At 40.0% G+C, this 25,057-nt stretch overlaps 1 long non-coding RNA gene across 1 annotated transcript; it reads right to left on the reverse strand.

Annotated features, from left to right (window-relative positions):
- Positions 1-21,792: 21,792 nt before the first annotated feature.
- LOC131359674 (uncharacterized) lies at positions 21,793-22,443 on the reverse strand. Its single transcript, XR_009205803.1, has 3 exons — positions 22,312-22,443; positions 22,096-22,179; positions 21,793-21,943 (listed from the first exon to the last, which is right to left on the reverse strand). It is a non-coding gene; the product is annotated as an uncharacterized LOC131359674 (long non-coding RNA).
- Between the last annotated feature and the right edge of the window lie 2,614 nt (positions 22,444-25,057).

Raw genomic sequence — 25,057 nt, forward strand, 5'->3', positions numbered from 1 at the left:
TGCTTATGGAGGTGAAATAGTATTAAGGAGGCCACTAAGCCTAAGCCACTTTCTCTTCTGTCTCTCTCCCTAACTATAACCTGGCCTTCTAGCTTCCAAAGTCCCTGTGAATAGACCTGCGAATGGAAAATGTGCATCATCTTACCATAGTCTCTCTCTCTGTCTCTCTGTCTCTCTCTCTCTCTCTCTCTCTCTCTCTCTCTCACCCTGAAGCACTCTAGTGTTATATCGAACCCCCAGCTATTCACACACATACAGTGACAAAGAACATGTATGAATATGTCAGAACATGGCATGATGATGAGGGGTGGCAGAGTGGAACAGTCACAGTTTTTTCATAGGTCACGCTAATGAGCAGCTCTTCCACTGAACCAAGTTTATGGGTTGGCTGCCAGCATCATTAAGAGTCGCTCATAATTAGCCATCCTAGCCAAAACCTAAAGCTAAAACATCTGTGTTAGGTCCCCATCCTCTCCTTTCCTCCAGCCCTACCATGCTCTCCAACATTACACCCACATCTTCTTACAGCACTTCCAGACTGTCATCATCGAGTCCCAAACTCTTTAAAAGTTGACTTGGCGTCAGCGCAAAGGAGCCCAGAGCAGAGAGCTGACATTGTAGTCATACTGATTACACTAATCACACTTTACAAATAAGATAATATGAACAAAATATAGTCTACATTCATTTACACATGCAGGTTAGATAAGGCCTTTCTGTCAACATGCCTCTCAAAGTCTTTATTCTCTTACTTTTTCTTTTGCCTCTCAGTTGAGATTTGCTGGCGGGGGTGGTTTTGAGGACAATTATAAACCTTCAGAGACAATTCCTCATTGTCCTTCTCAAGGTCCCTAATTCACAGCATGTGACAGAGGGGAGGGTAATATGGGCATCCAGTTAACAGCCTGATGAAACAGCCACTGTGTGCCACTCACAGCCTGGAGTTCAGTGTGAGGTTTCCATATTTTCCAACAACTCGGTTAATCTCTTAAAACTCTATTTGAGATTAAATTATACGTCCAGATGTTTCACACAGACTAGACATTTTGCCCTTTATAATCATGTATTAGTTTTGATGCTGTAGTTTTGATCCCTCAGTGTCCCTGACCTTTAAGTAAAGCATACAGTTTGTTAACATTAAGGCTTAAGGCTGTAATAACATCTGACTAGTGACATCAGACGTGAGTTAGTGTGCACTAATTTCCCAACTAACTCAAAACCACATGCTCTGCTACTGCAAATTTATAGACAGCTTTGCAGGCTCTTGAGTTATCTGATTCTGTACATCACATGCAACCGCTCTTTGTTAATATATCCATTATGTGGCACTCTGAGCGGCTGCGTCATTCTCACAGATTCAGTATGTTCTAGTCAAATGATATTTATCTCCTCAACCTGACTTATTTGCTACGACGCATGGTTGCTAATAAGGTTTAATTTAAGGCCTAAGTTCAGTGTTGTTTTTCTGGAGGAATCAACCTGGGCATTTCTTTTTATGTTGACAGAGTTGTTTGATGGATGCAGCATGTCACAACTGTGTGTTCCGGATGATTTAAGTCCCTCTTACTTGGGGGAAATATGAGGACCTGTGCAAACCAGTCAACAGTCAGGGCTGTGTTTTGAATGGGTGTGTCTTTCAATCGATCACCTGCCTTGATGAGTGAGAACAGAGAGAATGGATGGATAGAATGAACGAGAGACCAGAATGCTTGGGCTCTCTGGGACAGCAATGTGCAGACAGCTGGACCAAGGGTTCGAGTTTCCCCACTCTATGAGGCTGAAATTTCAGCCTTTCACATATCGGGGCCAATAAACAATTTGGCTATTGGTTTCCCGCCTTTTTATGTTTTTCTATTTTCATTTTCATGGTTCTTCCTTAATGACACATAATGTGCTTATGTAAATATATTAGGGTCATAATAGTGCACAACTGTGTAAACTGTCTTGTGAATTTAGTTTGATTTGTGGACATGAGAAAGCTGGTCTGAGAACTGTTCAACAAAGCTGTGAATGACATTTTTGTCTAATTTGTCTGTTTTCTTTCTGATCTGGGATCAACCACCATATTTTCAGAAGGAAATGTTTTGGAAAGAGAGCATTGCTGACAAGACACTTATGCACTCTTTGCTTTAAGGATGGAAAACAACAGGATGGAGAAAGGTCTTCAGGGTGACTAAGGAAAAGGTTCAGAGTTTTGAAGAATATAAAATCCAGCACACAATGGGTACATTGACTCATATTCTGCCTTACACAGTGGAAACAGACTGACTGTAAGGCATGTGCAAAATGTGCATCTGTTAATGTTGCTAGAAAAAAAAAGTGCAGTGCAGAGTTCGTACTCCTTCATCAGCCAGTGGTGCTACACTTTTTTCTTTTTCTTTTTTTTTGTAAAAAAACATGGCTCTTTTAAATGACCAGATTAGACTTACAACACATGTTAACCTATATGAGGAACTGTATGTACATGTAAACTTTGTAGCAATGCTGTCAACTCCTAACTAACATGTATCCTACTTTCATATTAAATGTTTCATAATAAACAAATAGCATCTGGCCTAATTGTTCATAAGTGCTGTTTTGTTAATGGCAGCAGTTGTTAATTTTTGATCACTAAAAATAAATGCTATAAAGCCTTGTACCAAAGACCGAATCTATCTATTATTACCTATCTTATTTTTGATTGGGGGGGGGGGGGGGGATGGGGTTGCATCTTTAGACCATAGTCATCTCATTCCCTTTGCCATATGTCTTGTTCTTCCCTTTCCCTACATTTTCTCTTTTCTTTCATGTGATGAGTAGGGTTTATGAATTCTGTCCGGCCTCCCAGGGCTTCTGTGGCAGGCCTGAAACAGCTGAACAAACATAGAGCGTTCTGGAGTGCTGTTAAGCACAGCATCACATAACTGAGGGGGGGGTCAGCAGTGGGGGAAGTGGACGGCCAAGTAACTGTTGTGCTTCTTATATTTAAGATACGGTTTATAGTTTACTTTGTTTTGTTCATCACTTTGTTTGAAGAAGATTAATTTACTGTCTCTGTACTTTGCACTTCTGGTGTAAGGTGCAAGCAGAAGAAATAAAGCCTCTGGGCCATGGCTGTGTTTGTAGAATATTGAACTTCTGCTTGAGACTATTTCCTCTTGGACATCTTTCGGAATACATGTATACATAACTGCAACATAGTTTATCATGCTCACTGTCAGTGCTCTGTTCTGTTTCTTAGCCAGCTATCAAGCTAACACTATTGAAAAAGCCTGTAGTTTAGATTTGGATTAAGCAACCTTACAAATAGCATTTAATTCCAATGTGTATTATGGCTGCAGAGCTGGTGGCCATCAGTACGATAGTATAAAATGCACAGTAGACCGCTGGAGGCTTGACAGCTCTTTAACGATTTGCAGGCGGTGTGATTCTGCTATTCTTTAAACCCCTCCCAAACCCAACTCACAAATGGCCAGAACATTCCTCACACATCTGGCCCTCTAACACACACACACACACTCTCTGTCTCTCTCTCTCTCTCTCTGTCTCTCTCAAATGTTCTGATTCTTCCCTGCAATAATTACCCACAAGCCCAAGTGTTCTCATATTCTCTTTTCTCTTTTCCTATGCTCTGTCCACAAAGTACATTGCCTATAAGCTCAAACATGATCAAAACCCTGACAAGTAGACACCACTGAATGCTGTCAAATACATGGCTGACTCGTTTGTCCCTCTTAATATTGTTCATTAATATTACTACAGTAGTGCTCCTGAAGTTCAAATAGAAGGAGTAGCCACCAAAAGCAAAAGAATCGTGACTTCTGCACAGCCCTGTATGTGCCAAAGGACTTAATTTTCATGTGAAAGTCTGTTTAAGGAAGTCTGGGTCTCATGGGAGCTTTCATGTGTTGTGGGATGTTAGCTGGGTCAGGTGGTGGAAGGTTAAATGAGGGTCGGACACAGGGTGTATGAGAATACATGTGTACGTATGTTTGTGTAGAGAGGTAGTTGTAGGGTGAAGTACGTAAGGCACATGTCTGAACGTCGGCAATAGTCTAAAACAGGAAGTGAGAGCGCATGTGAAGGGGCAGGCAGGAAGGAAGCATCATTGTCAGGAAGCAGCATTGTTGAAAATGCTGTGCTGTGTATTTTTTCTTTAATGCAACCTCCAGTTTGGTCTGTAATCTAACACCTCTTTCCTCCCTGACTCCCCAGGCACCCCGCCAACTATTTGTCTTAAATCTCTAGTGGTGGAGCCGATAAAGCTTGTTTCTCACACTCCGCTAACAATTGGCAGGGCATCTGAGTGTCTTCTGTGTATAAGGCTGTTTGAAGTTGTGTGGACCAGTACACAGCTTTCATGCAGTCACCGATAAAGGCTGTATCCCGGTCTGTATCCTCTTTTCCCTTCCCACTGTGTCCCAGGATGTTTTGAAAAGTGGGATATTGACTCTAATGGATTCCAAACACCACAAAGGTTTATTAGGATGCAGAGTGTCGTAAACTAATAGGGATGTGTGTGTGTGTGTGTGTGTGTGTGTAAAGAGGAACAAGGTATGTAGGGTGTGAGGATGGTGATGTAGGATGTGTTTTGTTTATACATGAACAATCACATTGAAGATTAAGGTTAAATTAGCCTAGGTAAGTAGAACAAGGTGACAGAAACCAAGGCTGTTCTAATGAAAACAAATGCATCTATACTGTTCATTGTTTATTTAAATCTCGGACTGAATATATATATGAATATATATTTTATGACAGGTTGAGTGATCAGCAGAATTTAGGAATCATTGTAGAGGAACAGTACTAGCCAGTGTGATTAAAGACCAGCTACAATTGTTGGCAGATGCATTAGGAAGGGTTGTAGTCTTCTACTGTTACAGAGTAGTAGATTGGTTTAATAGCCTCTGAAAAGGTTAACTTCACATCAGTATAGTTATAGACCACCTGGACTGAAAACACCATCTGTAGAGTTGTGAGGTGCTGAAAGTTACCCCCTACCTGAGGCAATCTAAGATAATCTAATATAGGGGACAGACAATGAAAACCAATGTAGGGCAGAAATCTTTCTGCCTAAATCAGAAATAATGGAAATAAATATTTGCTGATTTACATTGTCAAAGACAACCTATCACTGAGGCCACAGAAAAAAAATATTTATACTATTCTTAGGGTTCAGGAGAGAAATGAAAAGATGAAAGAGACGTTGCTAGGCTTCGCGGAAGGATGATTTGATGTGTGGAACTTAGTTTTCAATGAAATCATTACCAATGATACTATTGATCATATTATTCTCCTTGATGGACTAGAAAAAAATTTGAGTTAAGGGAATGCCCCTCTTCTGACTTGGGTCTTGTCGGACTGATCGTTATAAGTTTGTAGGTGTAAGTGGTTTGTAAATGTAAGTGGTGACTAATTAATGTTTACTAAGGCAAGGTTTGGTCTAAGGTTCTATTTTAGGTCAACTATTTTTTTCTCTATATATGCTACTTCTGGGTACAATTATTTATAAGCAAAGCCAGACAAGAGACACCAACTTAGTAAAGTTGTGGAACGTGTAAAGGACGTTAGTCACTGAATGCTGAGTAACTTCATAATACTTAATACTGATAAGAAAGACATACTTCTAGTAGTACCACAGGCAGCTAGAAGTAAGCTTTCTGGTTACATATTATCTCTAGATGGCCTTTCTGTTACATCATGTGCAGCAATGAAAGACCTTGGTGTGATCATTGACCCACTATATCACTACATGATGCAGAAAACTAGCTCATACTTTTGGCTCTCCCTACTAGTTTTGCTGTCATAGCTGTCATTGTACAATTTCTTAAAGCATTAAAGGACAAGACCTAATAATCTGTGTTCTCTCTCTCTCTCTCTCTCTCTAAGTTACACATGCTACTCTCAAGTTACCAGTAATCCTGACTCCTTCTGCTCCACAGACCTGCCTGATCCACTTTTGCATCGAGATTTTGTCATCTGAACATCATTTGCTGACTCCACATTGATAGCCTAAGATAACCATGGGATTACTGTGGATATTACCATACCGACCCCATAAAATGGCTGTGTGTTCTTCCTTAGATAGCCTATAGACTGCAATTTCAAAGCATATAACAGTTTACAGTCTCATGGAACATATTGTTATAATAGCTTCAGTTTGATATGATAGATGTAAAGCTAAAAGTGTAATGAACTCTAGTTCCTATCATCACAATCATCTCAGGGAGTTTTATCTTGCCACCATTGCCTCTGGCTTGCTGATTATAAGTAAATGTAAAGTTTTATATATATATATATATATATATATATATATATATATATATATATATATATATATATATATATATATATATATATATATTATTTAAATGATATCCCCCTACTGGTATTTTGGTTTAACATGTTAGGCCAAAACGTCTATTTGGATTTAGATCTGTTGACTTTAAAAGCCATATCATATGCCTTACATCATTTTCATACTCAACAATCCATTCAGTAAGCTTTTTTACCCTGAGGAGGTGAACAATGTCATCCTGGAAAAGACCACTTCAATCATGATGAAAATATTTCAACAGAGGATTAAGGTGATCAGATAGAATAACTGTGTTTTGATATACAGTGACTCTTTTCTCTTAAAGGGACAAATCAACCCAAAGCTATGCCAGGAAAATGTCCTCCACAGCATAACAGAGCCAAACATTTTTCTTTCATTTGTCACCCATCTGCATGTTCCTCCAACACTAGCCTGAGACTGTAGGTGTGGGAGAAAAGCAGACCTCAGACATTACTGTAGATGCGATAAGGACAGGAAATGGAAAAAACAACCTTGTAGGAGTAATGATGTCAGAACCGACATTTAAAATAACAAAAGGTCTCCTCCAAACCATTCAATTATTGAAAGTGAAACATTACGTACTTCCTATTTTCTTTGGTGATACCATCTTTGATATATATATATATATACACTATATTGCCAAAAGTATTCGCTCACCTGCCTTGACTCGCATATGAACTTAAGTGACATCCCATTCCTAATCCATAGGGTTCAATATGACGTCGGTCCACCCTTTGCAGCTATAACAGCTTCAACTCTTCTGGGAAGGCTGTACACAAGGTTTAGGAGTGTGTTTATGGGAATTTTTGACCATTCTTCCAGAAGCGCATTTGTGAGGTCACAAACTGATGTTGGACGAGAAGGCCTGGCTCTCAGTCTCCGCTCTAATTCATCCCAAAGGTGTTCTATCGGGTTGAGGTCAGGACTCTGTGCAGGCCAGTCAAGTTCATCCACACCAGACTCTGTCATCCATGTCTTTATGGACCTTGCTTTGTGCACTGGTGCACAGTCATGTTGGAAGAGGAAGGGACCAGCTCCAAACTGTTCCCACAAAGTTGGGAGCATGGAATTGTCCAAAATGTCTTGGTATGCTAAAGCATTCAGAGTTCCTTTCACTGGAACTAAGAGGCCAAGCCCAGCTCCTGAAAAACAACCCCACACCATAATCCCCCCTCCACCAAACTTTACATTTGGCACAATGCAGTCAGACAAGTACCGTTCTCCTGGCAACCGCCAAACCTAGACTCGTCCATCAGATTGCCAGATGGAGAAGCGCGATTCGTCACTCCAGAGAACGCGTCTCCACTGCTCTAGAGTCCAGTGGCGGCGTGCTTTACACCACTGCATCCGACGCTTTGCATTGCACTTGGTGATGTATGGCTTGGATGCAGCTGCTCGGCCATGGAAACCCATTCCATGAAGCTCTCTGCGCACTGTTCTTGAGCTAATCTGAAGGCCACATGAAGTTTGGAGGTCTGTAGCGATTGACTCTGCAGAAAGTTGGCAACATCTTCGCACTATGCGCCTCAGCATCTGCTGACCCGCTCCGTCAGTTTACGTAGCCTACCACTTCGTGGCTGAGTTGCTGTCGTTCCCAAACACTTCCACGTTCTTATAATACAGCTGACAGTTGACTGTGGAATATTTAGGAGCGAGGAAATTTCATGACTGGATTTGTTGCACAGGTGGCATCCTATCACAGTTCCACGCTGGAATTCACTGAGCTCCTGAGAGCGACCCATTCTTTCACAAATGTTTGTAAAAACAGTCTGCATGCCTAGGTGCTTGATTTTATACACCTGTGGCCATGGAAGTGATTGGAACACCTGATTCTGATTATTTGGATGGGTGAGCGAATACTTTTGGCAATATAGTGTATATATATATATATATATATATATATATATATATATATATATATATATATATATATATATATATATATATATATATATATAAACAATTATACTGCATGAGTCTTGATGTTCGAGAGGCAAAAAACAGTAGAGTGAGTATCATGCAAACAAACACCTAAGAAGCTAATTAGCTAATAGGCGCCACCTAAGAGAGCTAAAAGTGCAGTATGTAATGATTAGACTGGCCCTAATCTCCCTGTACTGGTTACGTAGAAATCAGTTAAGTAAACTGAATTTACACAACTATGCTTAATATCTATGCAATATCTACTGGCATGAGATGGGAGGTGGGAGGAAACTGGAGAACCCAGAGGAAGTCCATGCAGAAAAAGAACTTTCCACACAGAAAATCCCTGGTGCTGTGAGGAAGCAGTGGGCACTTTCTATTTTATAATCAAAATATGAATCCACACAATATAGACATAACTTGTAAACAAATTATGAGAAACAACACACAACCTATAAAACAAAAATTTTGCAGAATATACATGAACATAGAGAGGGACATACTATCTTAGTGGTTAGCATGTTTGTGATCATTCTGACAATTAGAATACATCAACAAGAATAATAATATGAAAAATTGTTGGTTTGTCTGAATTTTCATTCTTGACTGAAAATAAAAATTTAGGAAATCAAAGGGAAAGCAAACTGAGATTGAGTTTATCAGTTGTGTGTGTGCGTGTGTGTGTGTGTGCGCGTGTGTGGGTGTGTGTGGTGAATGGCCCTTCATTCTCTAGGCATGAGTGGCTCTATTTGGATATTCTCTTCACAAAGCCTTCCTTTGATGTGCTGCTGCTTCCTGCCTCTTAACGGGGCCGCTGTATTAAATTGAGTTTGCCTCCTGCTGAATGAATTAGGCTTTAATAGTGTTATTGATCAGGGACTCTACAGCTCACACAATGCTGCCACCCAGCACCAGACCAGCCAGTAAGGAAAAGCATCATCTTAACGACAAATTATACAGACCTGGATTTTTTAAAGGTATATTGTTAAAACAACCTCCTGGTCCAGCTCCATCTTTGTCAGGGAATTTCTTGATGTGTCACTGAAGATACTGTGAAAGTTCCAGCACAAGGAATTTCATGAGATAGCAGAGAAAACATACAGGATTCCTGCTCATATAGCCTACTCTGTGCATGTGCATGAGTGTGTTGATACATGTGTTTGAATTAGTGAACTTCTGTGATTGTGTGTCGTGTTGGGCATGGTAACAACTGGGTCAGAAGACAGAGTGCTGCAGTACTGATCAGAGAACTGGTTTCAGAGTTTAGGCACTGAAACTTAACAGGCTTGCAATGGAAAAAAGGCCTACAAAAGCCTGTGCTAGCATTCTGCTAACTCATGAGTGTGATATGATTGTGGGTCATGGGGTCAGAAGAAGATCCTGGCTGGAAGAAATCAATCTGTATATGAGCATCTCTGAGCTCTACTTTCCTGAATTCCTGTAATTTACTCAATTAAACACCCTCACTCATCAGTCATCAGACCAATCTCAAATTATTTCCAGGTGAAATGGCTATACACACACACACCCAAATGTATAAACACACACATATGGCTTTACGTAGTGCATGTGTTCTTGGACATACACATACATGGATGGTATGATTGCAAATTACTTCCCATATTCCAAAAAAAGGGGGGGGGGTGGAGAGAAGGCCACACTGGTTGGGGGGAAGAGTAAAAGGATTCTATTCCTTTCCTTTCATTACACATCAATATTCCAAAACACTTGTGGTTTTTGCTTTCCTTCTCTTTTTCTATGACTCCCACTGAAACTGTCATGGGTTTGGCTTAAGAGTCACCACTGTTTAAAGCTCCAGCCTCATGGTGCCACAGAGGAATGTTTATTTATCCAACATCCTGTCTCTTATCCGGTCATATTATACAGCCAACTGTATGAATTAAACATTGGACTCCAATGCCATTGTTAGTGAACTATTCCGAAGCAGCCCCTTTGATTTCATAGTATTCAATATTGACGCATTGCTTTGTGTCTTTCCTTGAGGGCCTGTGTGAATGCCATTTAAGTAAACAGTAACTGCTAAAAGACAAGAGCGTTGAACAGGAAGAGGGGATGTTGGGGAACTCTAGCATTTGTGTTGCCTCTGTTTTTTCTGTTGTCAGTTATTTGTTCTACTCTTGTTACTTACTTGTAAATTATAGGTGAACTAATCCCCCCAACCCTCTTTCCTCCTTGAGCTCCTTCCTCTTAGACTGTTACAAACATTTTAGTTTTAGTAAAAATTTTAGTTTTTGTTACAAACAAATAGTCAAATATAGAATGAAAAATCATAGCTTTAGTTATTAATGTCAACACAGAGATACAGTTTACGTGCTTGCTTTGGTGATATCAGAATATTTCATGCAAGCACTGTACAATCTGACTGTGGATTAACTGGATCTGTGTCATTCCAGCTCATCACTTGCTCAACCCCAGATTAGACTATTTTGTTTTTAGAGATATAAATAGCTTAGCTAGGCCTAGAGGCATGATATCTTCTCTGAAAAATCAGGCCAGGTAATCTTTAAATCTGCAATTTGACTCTTCATACAAAACACGGCCCATGTACAATTGTCCTTAGGCAATGATCCGACCACTTCCAGTGTGTTGGGAATGTCCCATAACCTTTAAAGTTTAACTGAAATCTGTTCAGACATTAGAGAAAACAGCCACAGGTCAATACAAACATACTTTGAATGCCATGTTGGATTCTAATCATACATAAAAATGAAGATTATGCTAAAAGAGTGATAAGTGATGGAAAATGTTTAATCGTTTAGATTTATCTTTCTTTTTTTAAGTGCAGGCTAATGGTCTTTTAGAGAAGAAAAAACAGAGGGAAAAAATGAAGAAAAAATGAAGGACATTTAGTTGAGAATGTAAATGTCAGAATGCCAATATACACACTTGTAAGGAGTTTTGGCTGCCATGACAAAGGGGGACTATAGCAACCTAAAACATGTGGCTCTGCTCGTCACCCATTAGCGTTGACACAAGAGGGGAGAAGGAAAGTTAAATGCGGACCCCACAATCAACAGATCTGATTACACGTGTGATCAGTGGGCGTGTCGATTGAACGCAGTTTTAGCAGTGGCATAAACTAAAGTCCTCTTTGGGTAAGGGAGCGTGAAATCCAGGCAAGTGCACCCTGATCCCCAAATCCCTATTGTCACAATAAACAAAAAAAAAAGTAGAGGAACTGTGTGTGAATGTGTGTGCAGTGCAGCGTGGGTTAATGCACAATGTTAAGCCTGACTTTAAAGGGATTTTGCTAGATTTGAGAGCTTTTGTCTAGGGCAGCTTTTGAACTTTTTTTTATTCAGTACTTTCAGGTTAGTATTTTTGAGTACAATTTTGAACCTATTTCATTCATGAAGACAACTGAGGGTGTGCTTCTAGTTTCTGTTTATATATATTTTTTTTGATGTAGTACATTTTACCCAAACTTACGACATACTCAACACCTCCAGAGTTCACCATGGTCCTGCTTTTCATTAATGCTACACAGCAACCAGGAAAACCTTGAAGCATAATTTTGGACTCTAGAGCATACTGTTTAGTTTGACATTTAAAATGGTGAGATCAGCTCTGTCCTTGACTCAGCTTTTACTTTTAATGCAGATTTTGGTTTGATTTATTGCACTGGGGCCCTGGCATAGGGTGTAGATTTGTATGTGGATGATTTTTTTTTTAACTTAAATTATTCCTGAACAAAAACAGAATGAAATAATTTAGACAACATCCTTCATGTTGATTCACTAACCTTACTGTATCTTTCCAGTTTTAACCCTGAAATATCTGCCTTGAATGTCCTCTATCTGCCTTGCTCTGTTCAGCCATGTTAGCCTGTTCATATGTTAGCATTGACTCAGAAGGGGCTTTTGCTTACTGTACCCCATTTATCTCTTGACCTCCTGCTCCTACAGCCGTTACATCTCTCACAGTCATCACACAGAGACAGAAAGAAGTGACAGGATTGCAGACTCGAACCTCCGAGTACCACACTTAGCCATTCAGTGAGCAACGGTTACTGCTGAGTGCTGAGCTCTGTGGTGGGGGTAGGGATGAGGGTGTGAGAGGTTGGATATGAAGTTCAGTGGAGAGCGGGGTTGGGTGGGGTGGGGTGGTGTGGAGAAGGGGTCTGAATGGTAACCCCAGGGCACAGGGGGAGAGCAAGGGGACAATAGAAGTCCTGTTTGAAGCAAGAGTGGTCAGAAGGAGACTGCGGCTGTGGGGACAGGAAACCAGGGGAGCCTATGGGAATGCAGATCACTTGGCTGAATTAAACTGGCAGGCTGGGCTTTGATGTGAGCGGAGGGGGACTTTCATATGGTCCAACTTTCACCAAATCTACAACAGCAACCCCCACCCCCTTCCACAGACTGCTGTGCGTTCACTTCCAACTCACAAAATCCGTCCACCCGTTTTCACAACTGACACTAGATTTTGTGAGGTGAAGAGAGACACACTAATTCTAACGATGGGGTGCCCAATTTTAAAAAAACAAGCTATTTTTAAGCAGATGTAGATTTTAATGTTTTGATTAAAGGACCCCTTGCTGTTCTGCCATTCATTTGTGTGTATGTGTGTGCACACTACAGAGAGGCAGTGATTAGGCTCTAGGCCAAGTGTTTCTCTGTCTTGTGTACAAATGGGAAAGACTAAAGAGGACTGTGCTTAAAATTCAACTTGCACACCAGCGTGTACCACCTAAAATCTCCACATGCTTTTCATCCTCTGTCTCCATCTCTGCAGTCTCTAAGAACACACTCTGAAAGAAGGAGTGCATTCGTAAGGAGGAACAAGAGGGTTTAGAAAGTGCTGAGTGGAGGAATTAAAAAGACAGATAAAAAGAAGTGAGAGTGCAAACTGGGGATTGGATGAAGTGAAGCACTAATTACATTTCTTACTGTCTTTTTGAAAATGGCCTCAGTTCTCTTCATGAGGGGGATCCATTCTTGTGAATAGCATTTTGTGGCGTTTCTTTCTTTGTGTCTTTCATTTTCTCCTCTCTTTCTTATATCCTTTCACTCCGTGGTGTCTCAGTAGGGTGGTCTGTACAGCTTGGCCCTGTTTCCTTGAGCCGAACTACATTGTGAGCTCTAGATTTGAGGTTTACATACAGACAATGCAGTTTTTTGTACCGTAATGTGCGAGTGGAAGAAATATGAGACAAGCATTTATGTTATAGCATAAAGAGCGAAAATAAATGAAACTACTTTTCACCGATAACTAACAGCAGTGAGAAAAACAATGGAGAACTGAGTAATCTATTTGCTGTTACATAAGTTTGTAGTAAAGTCTAGGCTACAGTTAAGGGCTAATGAAATTGGGGGAGTATGACCAGTTCAGTTGTGAGAAGTTTCCTCTGGACTGTATACACTGATGATGACTTCCAGATACTTTTATGTTGGCTTTGAAATGACCAGAGGTGACTGGCCTACCCATCCTCCCCAGCTTCTCTCTCCTTCCCAAACATTTGCTATGCAAGTCAAGCAATGTTAAGATACTGCTTCGCCAAATTCTATTTGCCAAATAAGATAGTGAAGCATATTTGTGATATTTTGAAGCCCTCTACTTGTAGTGTGTGACTTTTCGTAAGGAAGAGAAGTCATCTGGCTACAACTGCGCAAAAAGAGAAAACTATCAACAGAGCTACATTTAACCATCTATTTGACTTGCCATAAATGCTTTAGTTATTATACTAAATAAAAGGCTTTATGTATCAATACTATATATCATAAAGATGATATATAAAATGATATCAGTTATACTGTAGTGCCTTGTTGTCAGTATATCCCTCTGTCTAGCATTATTATGGCATTTTCAATGCAAAGTCGTAATAACAGTCTGTATAATTATTTCTAATGAGTGCTGTGCTACTACAGCATGAATGTGCACAATCTATCAATGCAAAATACCAAGGTGACATAATGTATCTGTGGGGCAGTAGTAGCTCAGTACTGATTACAAGCTTCTGAGTTCAAATCTCAGCATTGCTGCTGATTGCCACTGTTGAGTCCTCAAGCAAGACCATGTCTAAATTGTAAGTTGCTTTGGATAAAAGCGTCAGCCAAATGAGTTAAAAGAAACATTTATAGCCTCATAATTAGTTTTTAAATATGAGGATGGTTTGCATAGATATGCTAGAATTCTTGTGGTGAATACAATGTTTCATAAACTTTAGACCAGATAAGAGACTAACTAAAAGAAGTGTTTATTAGTTTAAAAACCTTGGTGTGTTTCTGCTCTGAGTAAATATACAAGTATAGACAAGCGGTATAACAACATAAAGCCTCTGAATATGAAGTAAGTCACACAGGGAAGTAACTATTTTAAGAAAAAAACTTATCATCACAAAGAAACAGGAAAGGTTCAGACCAACTGGAACATTAGAGGTAAAACAAAAAAACCATGGGAGTGAGAGAGAGAGAGAGAGAGAGAGAGAGGGAGAGGGAGACAGAGAGAGAGAGAGAGAGAGAGAGAGAGAGAGAGAGACATGGGTAGGAGAGGGTTAAGTGTGTTTCTTGGAGAAGTCTAAATGAGACGAGTCTTGTAATCTCAGTGCAGGAATGCAGTTAGTGCACACTGCTGAACACTCCCTAAGCCCTGGCTCCGATCCACTCTCTCAGCACTCCACACAAAGGCCTCTTTGTTCTGCCTGCTCTTGAAAAGCAATGCTCTGTCACTCCCTCTCCTTTTCTCCCTCTCCCTCTCTCTTTCTTTCGCTCTCTGTTGTGCTGCCTCTCTTTCCTTTCTTCCTGCCGTGCACTTTAGCTGCACTACTTACACTAGAGTTCACCTCATTTTTTATCTTTGTGTACTTTGTCTTATGTACTTGCTATCTCTCTGTCTGCGTCCCTTTTCCTTCCTTCTGTCTGTTTACTTTTATTTATTTCTCTTATCCTCCTGTTCGCTCAATATGCCCTTAGACCACATTTTATCTATTAATTTAGGACTTCACTTGCTTTAGATGATTATTTAGTCCATTGCCTGCTGCCGCTGTTTCTCAGAATCTGGCATTGTTTATTTGTCATAGTAAGGGTTGTTGCCAAGACATCAGTCCCAGTATATCCTCCAGATCCACAACTTTACAGAGAGCAGAAAAATTCTCAACTTTCCTCCACTCACCAACAGCTATTTTAAGATAACCACATATTTAGTAAGATGAAATGGGAATGGGCTTATGTTATTTTTTTTCTTTGTCGCCATTCTGTACTACTTTATGCTCATGCCTTATGTTCATTTTGATGCTAAGAGCACTGAATCTATCCACTAATAAGTGTACCTGTACATACCTATATTTCATACCTGTCCATTGTGCCACCAACAGTAATCTCTCAGTGCAAATGTGCTTTGGCAACCTGAGACATAGTCATACCTCATAGACCAAAGGCATGAAATCCTGTCACATCTTATTGAAGCTGTCACAAGTAGGCAGAAGGTGAGACACGAAACCAAGATCTGTAATTCTGCCAGCCTCCAGCATTCCCACAAATGACTGTTTCACACCTAGGTTTCACCTTGCAGTGCAGCCGTATAGTTACAGACCTGTGGAAGCTTGTCACAAGCTAAGACTCAGACACTGTGATGAGGGCAAATCACAATGGGCCTCTGGATGTACTATCAACCTTGTCATGCAAACCTTCACAGAAGTTGAGACGCTGCTGTACTAGAACTAACCATGCCTCATTAGCTAATTTCTATAATGAGACATTATTCATTAAATGGAAATACTAAGCATTTGCACTGAAACCCTTCGGTTTGATCATTGATGGGTTAGTAGATGGAGAGACACATGATACACAGAATCACAGGGATATTTCTGGTACATAAAGTCACAAACAGGGGGCAAAGCTCATGGTAAAACTTTAAACTCAGCAGTCATGGCAGTTTTTTTTTTAATGAATTTACACTGCTGTGGCATTCACTACATGCCCTACTTGATCAGAGAAAGAGAAAAAAAGAGAAATAGGGAGAATCAAGATTCCTATTTTCTATGTCTATCATCTCTATTCATGTGTGCTCGCTGTATTCGTATAGGTTTTCTCTGGGTTCTCCAGTTTCCTCCCATCTCCCATTCCTCTAGTAAAGCCGTAGGTGTTAAAGACTCTGTGAATGTTTGTGTTCATTGTGCTGTACAATGGTGTCTGTGTCCCATCCAGTGTGTTTTTCTATCTCACACTCTGTATATCTAAGGCTTTGGATCCACCACGACCCTGAACAAGGATAAAGAGCTTAACTTAGCTAAATGAATAAATATTCTCTACCATGGTGCTCTGGATATCTCCTACATCTGTGTGGATTTGCAATACAGATCCAAATCTGAACCAGTTCCAACTGTAATGCTTAAAAATTCACCACAGTACAATATCTGGAAATCTCATTAAAAAATCAAACCTTCCCACGCTTTCTTCCCTCTCACATCAGTATAAGATTTAAATGTTTTAACTGGGATACTTGCATGTAGGTGTTGGTGTGTATTTGGTGGTTAAACCACAGCATGCCAGGAAATATGTGGGCTGATCATTAGAGTGTTATGACCTGGTTTCTGTGGAGTTCAGGCTCATTAGGCTCATGCAGTAATATTATAGAAGGCTGTTTTAACTAAGGTGGGGAGGGTGAATATCTGAAGGGGGTGATCTCTAACTTCTTGGTCAACAGGACTTAATCTAGCAAAGCTGATTTTGTAGGATTCTTCTTTTTATATTACTGTTTAAACTAAAATACAAAGATCACAAAGGCCTAATCTCATGTGATGCACAAAGCAACAGATTTGCACTACTGAAATAGGTCAGTGTGACCTTTTAGGTGTGCATATTAAAGTACTGATGTGTGCGGTCTGCGCATATTATGTAACATGGTCTGTGCCAATTATTATGACATGAGTTGCTCAGGTATTAATGAATATTATGTAATTAGGTAAAAATGTTGGTGTCTCTTCTGTTGCCTGTTGTTGAACAAGTGAATGAATGAAAGCAACATTTGCAATATGTAAATTATTGAAACCAAATATGTCTGCCTTTCTGCAATAGGTACACTTGAAGCTATCATTTTGTTTTCTCTCAAAAGGAGAAATGTGGATAGGACAATGCTAATAGGTTGTTAAAGGTTTGCTAGATGACACTCAAACCTAGGACTAGGTGGATAGGACCACGTTAATATTAATAGGGTAAGATTTGTGACAAAGCACTACTCCATACTCTCCAAATGCATACTCTCCAAATCAAAGTGGTTAAGGAACTCTGGTTCTGACCTGTCCATCTCTTTTCCAATGGATAATAACTGTTAAAGTTGACCTTGATGAGTCATTCCATATGAGGAAAAACAGAAAGAATTCTTTAAATCTCTTTCTTGAAATTAGTGCCTTCTTCACCCTAAAAATTTGATGTTTCGTTATGTTGTTATGTTTATTATTTTAATATATTAATGCATATATATTGTACATATAATTGTAGTCTCATCATTGTATGAGATGAGCATGTGTGTGTGGAGGGGGGTGATGAGGGACTCCTCTTTTGGGCAGTCAGAAAGCAGGCCTACAATGGAATGCATTGTTCCAGCCCATAATCAGAGCGGACATGGAACTTGGCTGGGAGGATCGTCCCTGCAGCCCTGGACACAGCTGCCGTGACTCGAGTTTATAGTCCCTGCATTCTGCTTTCATCAGCAGCCTTCTCTCCGTCTCTCTAAATGTCTTTCCCATTCAGACTTAGTTTTTCCCTCCTCGGGCTGCTCTGTGGCGCAGTGTCCAAGAGATGAACCACACAAGACAACATTTAATGAATTCTCCAACTTTTTTGTGTATGTTCATGGTTTCCTCTTTCCATAAACAGATACAGTGTGGCAAGCAAAGAGGGATGTTAATACAACACATTTGGCACCATAATCATAAGTTTCGTACTGAGCATGGAAATACTCGATAAAAGGGAAACCTCATCTCTACTGTTCTCTTTCCAACCAGCCATCTGCCTTATAATGTCTACCTCTGTGTTATAATGTCTGAAGCTGCCACTTGCTCAGTGGAAAATGCAGCTTTTAACAGATTAGACCTCCACTAGAGAAGTAAGAGGTTTATTGGTTGACCCAGCTCGCAGCCTCACAATAGTGTAGCAGTGCTTATAATAATATAAAACCTAGGTCAGCTGTAAAGCCTGCATGTCATCAGCACTTTAAAAAAAGACACAAGTGAGATCCAACAGTCAAGTCAGTTTCCACACATAGAGCCATGCAGGGAGTGCCACACTTTCACATTCACTAATATACAAAGATGATTAAAAAAAATGGCTCTGGCGTGATTTTCCCTCTGCTCATGTTTAACTCCACGCCCTCCAAGACTGCATGTCAGAGCCCTGTCAAGTGGCCTGTCAGCAACGTGTTAAAGAATACTTCTCACCTCTCAGCTTTTCCAATCAGATGGAGTATTGGTGGTGTGTATGTTGGCAGAGTACTTCGCATGCTGTGGTTCTGCAGGGTGCTGTGTAGCAGCGGGAGGGGGAGTTTAATAAGGTACATTATGTAAGGCTTCAGTCCGGTCTCTCTGGAGCCTTTTAGCAGTGCACTGAGTGAATTGTTTTGGACCATAGGTCAGGTGTTCAAACTTAGATTGAGTCCCATATGTTGTGCATTTCTCCTGTACCTCTGCTGTCCCCCTGTAATTGGCAGGTAATGTTTCAGCCCCTGCCCAATCTTCTCTTGCTATTCTTTGCTCTGGATTAATGACACAGGCATTGGTGGATACCGACTTGGCAGTGTGCCAGAGAGGGGCCAACCACCGATACATTATACACTGCCAGCTTTCACCAAGGTGTGCATTTCAAGACAACCCTCCTCCATTTTATATGGCACTTTTATCTCCTGCTAAATCAAAGCCAGAGGTGACACTGTTTTTTTTGTACTCCAGTTAGAACTGTTCCCAGGAGGCCAAGTTTGCCATCATCAGTGTAAATCACAGCAAAATCACTACCAATACCAACTGCTATAGAAAAAGTCTATCAATCAAAGAACTATCTTTACTCACAAAAAACAAGGTAAGAGGTAAGAACTGTCACACAGTTGAAACCCCATCCTATCCACGTCCTCATGAAAACAGTTGCAAATATTTGAATTGGAAAGTAGCATGCTGTGTATTTTATGTGACGTTTTTCCATCAGGCACGACAGTCTGCCAAATACTATCCGAGCATGCTTTCTTATTGTGAGCATGGTGTGTCAGACCTGTATCATGAAGTGGAAATGCCAGCCATGAATAGCCTTATGTTCTCCTGATTTTGAGTGGCTTTATATTGCGTAACGTTTCATATTTAACTTATTCTGACTCACTGTTAATGCTTGCCCAATATGACTAAGAATCAATAATGAGGCATAATAATTTCTGAGAATCTGACTTAGTGATCATAGGCCTGGTCTTCATTTGAAGAGAGAGAGAGAGAGAGATGCGAGTATAGGAAAGTGTTTTATTAATACAATCTATCTCTCAAGTCTTTTTCCTCATTCTTTTGCCATCCACTGGGGTCTGTGAACTACAGTAATGATTATTATAACATGATTTTTCTGTTTCAGCCCGGGGTGGCTGACTAGACAGCCCAGTCCTCTCGGCACAGGCACAGGAAGTGTGGCCAGCCAGCAAAATGTTTCTGAGCTGATGCTCAAGTAAACAAACACCCACTCAAATCCCACATACCCATCCCACCGACCCATGCTGTTCAACTGCGAACTCTCTTCTTACTGGCAAAGCTACAAAAAGCTACATTACTCTCTGTTCCAGTCAAGGCCCAAATGGATTGTGGAACATTCCTGTTCATATGAAGATATTGAAACACCTTGACTGGATTACCAAATTTAGTATAAGAAACTGAGATGAGTCACATGTATCATAGTGTTTGAATGCAGCTAATAGATTAATGAACACATAGGAATTAGTGTTTTTGAATAGTAAATGGTACTTCCTAGCTTACGAGTTACAAGTATCTCTCTTCTTTGTAAGACTTGTAACCTGAAACACATGCACAAGTGCCAGAGGATCCAGAAACACATACACATCCATTTGGTGGATCAGTTAGTCTGTGATTTATAGAGGTCTCTGACGTTCATTGTGTAACTCTTCCGCTAGGTTTTTCGTGCTGTTCTGTTTGGTATGCATTGCCTTACGTCCTTTCTGTAAGAATAGTCCACTTCATCCTGAACACATTGTTCTACTACTAAGGCTGGGACATGCCAAATCTATGTATTTCCTTCTAATGATGACTGTCTTATTTTTAGATGACTGTCTCATTTTACTAGAGTAGATCGTGCTTGCGTTTTTATCTTATTTATTCTCTTATTATTTCCACATGTAGAAAGGTGTTTGAGTGATTATATGTTCAACAGTTTTTTTTATTAGGGCCAAAATAACAATTCTTGCTTGTTGAGTAAATACTGTCCCACTTAAATTAGTAGGTTCTAACTTGAGACTGCAGAACCCCTTCTACAATTTTAGCAGATATGACATGAGTTCAGGCTCTGGTGTGTGCAGATGTTTGTATACTAGTCTTAGCTTACTGGGTCAGAGGGTCAGGGTTAGGTGTTTGGGTCTTTATTTGACAAGTGCTAAAAGGGTTACCTCATACCACCTGACCTTTACTGAGTAACCAGTTATTCTAACACCCCCTTCAAGGTGCTTATTGTGGTCTAATTCTCACTATGAGAAAATATGCATTAGTGCCCTTTATCAAGGCATCCTCTGATATTTCTCAACCGTGCTGTTTCAGTTAAGAGCTTTCAGCACTTAAGACACGCTTCAGTCACTTTCAAAGCAAGGTGTTTGTGAGAGTCTTTATGTGTGTACTGTAGATGTGTGTATGCCATGTCTGAGCAGGTTAGAAAGCCCTGGGGACAGGGGGATGGCAGGAGCAGGCCTGACTGGTTCCAGGCCTAATCTTGATGGAACATGGCCTCAGAGAAGTTTTATAAACACACTGTGTGTAAAGCTGTTCCCACCCATACAGCTACCCCATGGGGTTTTTTTACACTGGGTAGCAACTCTGTTGTCTGTGGAACAGTTACTGACCACATAATTTGTGTACGAGTGTGTATAATTTTGTGTGAGTCCATAACATTACCACACTACATCTGGGCTTCCACAGACACCTTATCACTTGTCAGGATGTGGCCAGCTTATTATGTTATGAAACTTGTTCCTCAAGCATCAAGGCTGTGGATGTTTCCGGTCTCCTTTAACTGTTGATGTTCGTTATGTCTAGATTTGCTCTAATACCTGGTATGTCTTCTGTTTTCTCAGTTATGCAAATACACCGCCATTCTCAGGAGACAGGCAAACAGGTGAGTCATTTTGAACCAGTCATAAGATAAGGCTGATATCTTTCTTTCAGCCTTTTGTGGCTGTGATTATGCCTGTTATCTGGGGTTTCTGTGAGTAATTAGGTTATCAAAGCAAGGCCCTTCTTAGTACTCAAGCTCCCACTATGGGTAATAACAGTGGAATATGCTGTGTGACCAATAATATGTGTGGCTTTGCTTGTGTGTGCATGTGTGAGAAAAAAAAGGGGGATTATGGCAATAAGCCTTATTTACCTTTGACATTTACTTATGGTTTATCCTGAAGATAAGCAGTTCACTGGCCTACAGGGAGAGAGTGTGACATGTTGAGGCCTGAGAAAGAAGAGACTGTAGTGTTGCTTCACTGCTGACAGGAAACAGATGCACACTGAAACAAACAGGGAAGAAACATGCATTCTGAAACATGCATTCGAAAAGGTTGCAAGAAACCAAAATCTAAATTTCGTATTGCTGTCTTCAATTTTTCAAGAATCTTACATCTTTTCTCCTTTATTTGTATTTTACAAATTATACAGGTACCTCTGGAATGTGCTGATAGAGCCAGACAGAGTTCCAGGTTCTTGTTAGATCATGGCATTTGCTGTATAACATTACAGTTACAGCCTGAAACAAAAGAATCACCATTACACATTTAGCAAACATCAGTGCATACTTGTCAAATGGTGTCTAGTGAAAGCATGAAAGCATTCAGCATGCAAATTCCTTGTCTCAAAAATGTCTAAAAATATGTCTCACAAACGCTGAGGCTAACAGGAGTCAGCTGGATGTTCTGCTTGTCTTTTTTGTGACTGAGAGTAGCTTTTTCCACCGGGCCTCCAACATTGCATTTATCCAGCAGCCCTAGAATAAACACCACACCGAGCAGTTGAGCTTGTGACTTGTAAGCGAAAAAGAATCAAGGGCAGGTGTTGTCTTGACATGTGGCTTTTCATGCGGCTCTACGCAGGTCTGTTGGAAGTGTGATGCAGGAAGCACATGAAAGTGAGAGGTGGTTTTGTGCATTAGTATGTTTGTGTGTGTGTGTGCGTCAGTCTACCACTCAAATGTCAAAGCCAACGCCGCAGCAAAAACAGACCAAGATATTTAACTCATCAAAGAGCATTTTCATTTTGACTATTTGTGCTTATTTGTCATTTCGAGAGTCAGACTTTCATATATACAGTCCTCTAGTAACTAGTTCAAAAGTATTGGAACAGTAAAGTCAATTCTTCTGATTGAAATTTGGATATGTGACTCAAAAAATGCATATGAGATGATAGATCAGCCTTTCAGATAGTTTATATCATCTAGATGTGTTAAACTTTTGACTAAAAAAAAAAAATGAGTTAAGCCTTTTGTTTGAACACACCCAACAACATTTATTGAGTGATAATAAATATTGGAACACATGATGACAGGAGTTTCTTGTTGCCCAGGTGTGTTCTGTTAGACTGATTGTTTAAACAATTAATAGTTCTGAATGTCTAATCTTGTTTTGATCCCTGGATGTAAAGGTTAATGTGTGGATAAAGAAAGGATCTTCACATGATCCAAAAAATATGAGCTCATTGGTTAAGCAAGGTGATGGCTTTGTCAGGGCTTGTGCTTGCATGGCTGCTTCTGGAACTGGCTCACTAATCTTTATTGATGATGTAACTCATGATGGAAGCAGCAGAATGAATTCAGAGGTTTACATTCCGTCATTTTGTCATTTACAGACATTCTGTCTGACAATTCATAAGTGACTCAAAACACACTGCCAGTTCAACAAAGGACTTCATCAGGAAGGTTTTAGACTTGGCAAGTCAATCTTCAGACCTTAACACAACTGTGCAGCATTTCGCCTCCTGAAGAAGGGACTGAAGGAAGAAGCCACCCAAAATAAACTACAACTGAGGTTGTGGTACACGTCAAGAAAAGAAGAATGCAACAGTTTGGTGACTTATTGCAATTATTGCAGTTAAAGGATATGCAAGTATATATGAAGTGTTATTTACTTTATGACTATATGTTCCTATACTTTTGTAGACCTAAAAGTTGGGTGGTCTACAAATGTGCCTTGTTCTAAATTGTTTATCACATCTAGATGTAAATATCAGGAAATAAAATCGGAAATTTTGAAATCTATCGTCTCATGTTCGCTTTCGGATCTCCAAACCCAAATGTCTTCAGTGAATAATAAAAACAATACAACTGGCCTTTGTGTTCCAGTACTTATAGAAAGGACTGTAGATATGTAGTAGGCTTTGATGCTAGTGAAACTCTGTATGGTTGTAGCAGAGACTACTCCAAGAACAAAGCAGAGCTGCAAACATTCTCAATGCAGAAACAAGCCGCCATTTCCTAAACCACAAAAGAATAACGTGAAGGAGAAAGTGCCAGAAAGTTGTTATGAATGACGGAGAGAAGAGCGTGCTGTTACATGGCCGCATATGTACGTGATACCGTCCTGTAAAAGGTTTTATTAATTACTAATGTAGCTAACATGTATTCTGTCAGATATTTAGGAACTAATCATTCCCATTATATTTGGAACATTCTTAAATTAGTCCAGATCCTTGTTATAATGTACTGTATATAGAGAAAAAAGCTCCATCACTACATTTTTTAAAACTTTTTGGTTTTAAAATCTTTTGTTTCTGACATTATTTTATATAACTGATCATTAGAAATGGTCTGGATGTTATTTGGACAGTAGTTCATATGATGTGATCCAGAACTATTTCTTCACACAGCATTGTGGTATTGGATTAATCTTGCCAGTTAATTCCTTTCAACCCACAAGTTCAATCAGATATGTTCAATGTTTTAATAAAAATGGCATTATTCTCTGGTTCTGACTGGGAAAATGATGGTCCAAAACATTTGAAATTCACAGTATAATAGTACCTCTCATTCTCTGGTTTTCCCCTTAGCATTGTTCAGGCGCACACAGGTGTGTGTATACACACATAATAGGGGAAAGAACAGAATAAGCAAATTTACTCTGTTTACTTTTTTTTCTTTCTCAAACAGAGAAGTCCAATGCTCCCTGATAGAGGAATTACAAAGTCTACCAACTGTAGGAGTATTGCACAATCCAGCTGCGTAGCGGAACAAAGAAGGTGCAGACAACTGCCAGCTGTGCCTGGAGTTACAACTGCTGATACAGTAATTAACGTACAAATGTGTGCTCTGTATCTAATTTCCATTGTGCAGGTGATGGAAACCTGTGCACCATGTTTTGGGGAGTCTGTATGTATGTAGGCCTATATAAAGCAATAGGCACATCCACACCTCCACCCTCCATCTTCAGAATAAAGCCACATCCTGCAGAACTTTTGTAATGTGTGCAGAGCAATGTGACTTCAACATACAGCATGCACCTCATAAACAGGAAACAGCTCTGTTTCATATCACGCATCAGGCAAGTGAGAGAGTACATAGTCCGGAAAGTGTGGTGACTGATAACTATTCCATCGCTCCTCACCTGAGAAAAATACATCTACATGGCAGCATTTTT

The sequence above is a fragment of the Hemibagrus wyckioides genome, linkage group LG09 (assembly GCF_019097595.1).
Source record: "Hemibagrus wyckioides isolate EC202008001 linkage group LG09, SWU_Hwy_1.0, whole genome shotgun sequence".
Taxonomy (NCBI): domain Eukaryota; kingdom Metazoa; phylum Chordata; class Actinopteri; order Siluriformes; family Bagridae; genus Hemibagrus; species Hemibagrus wyckioides.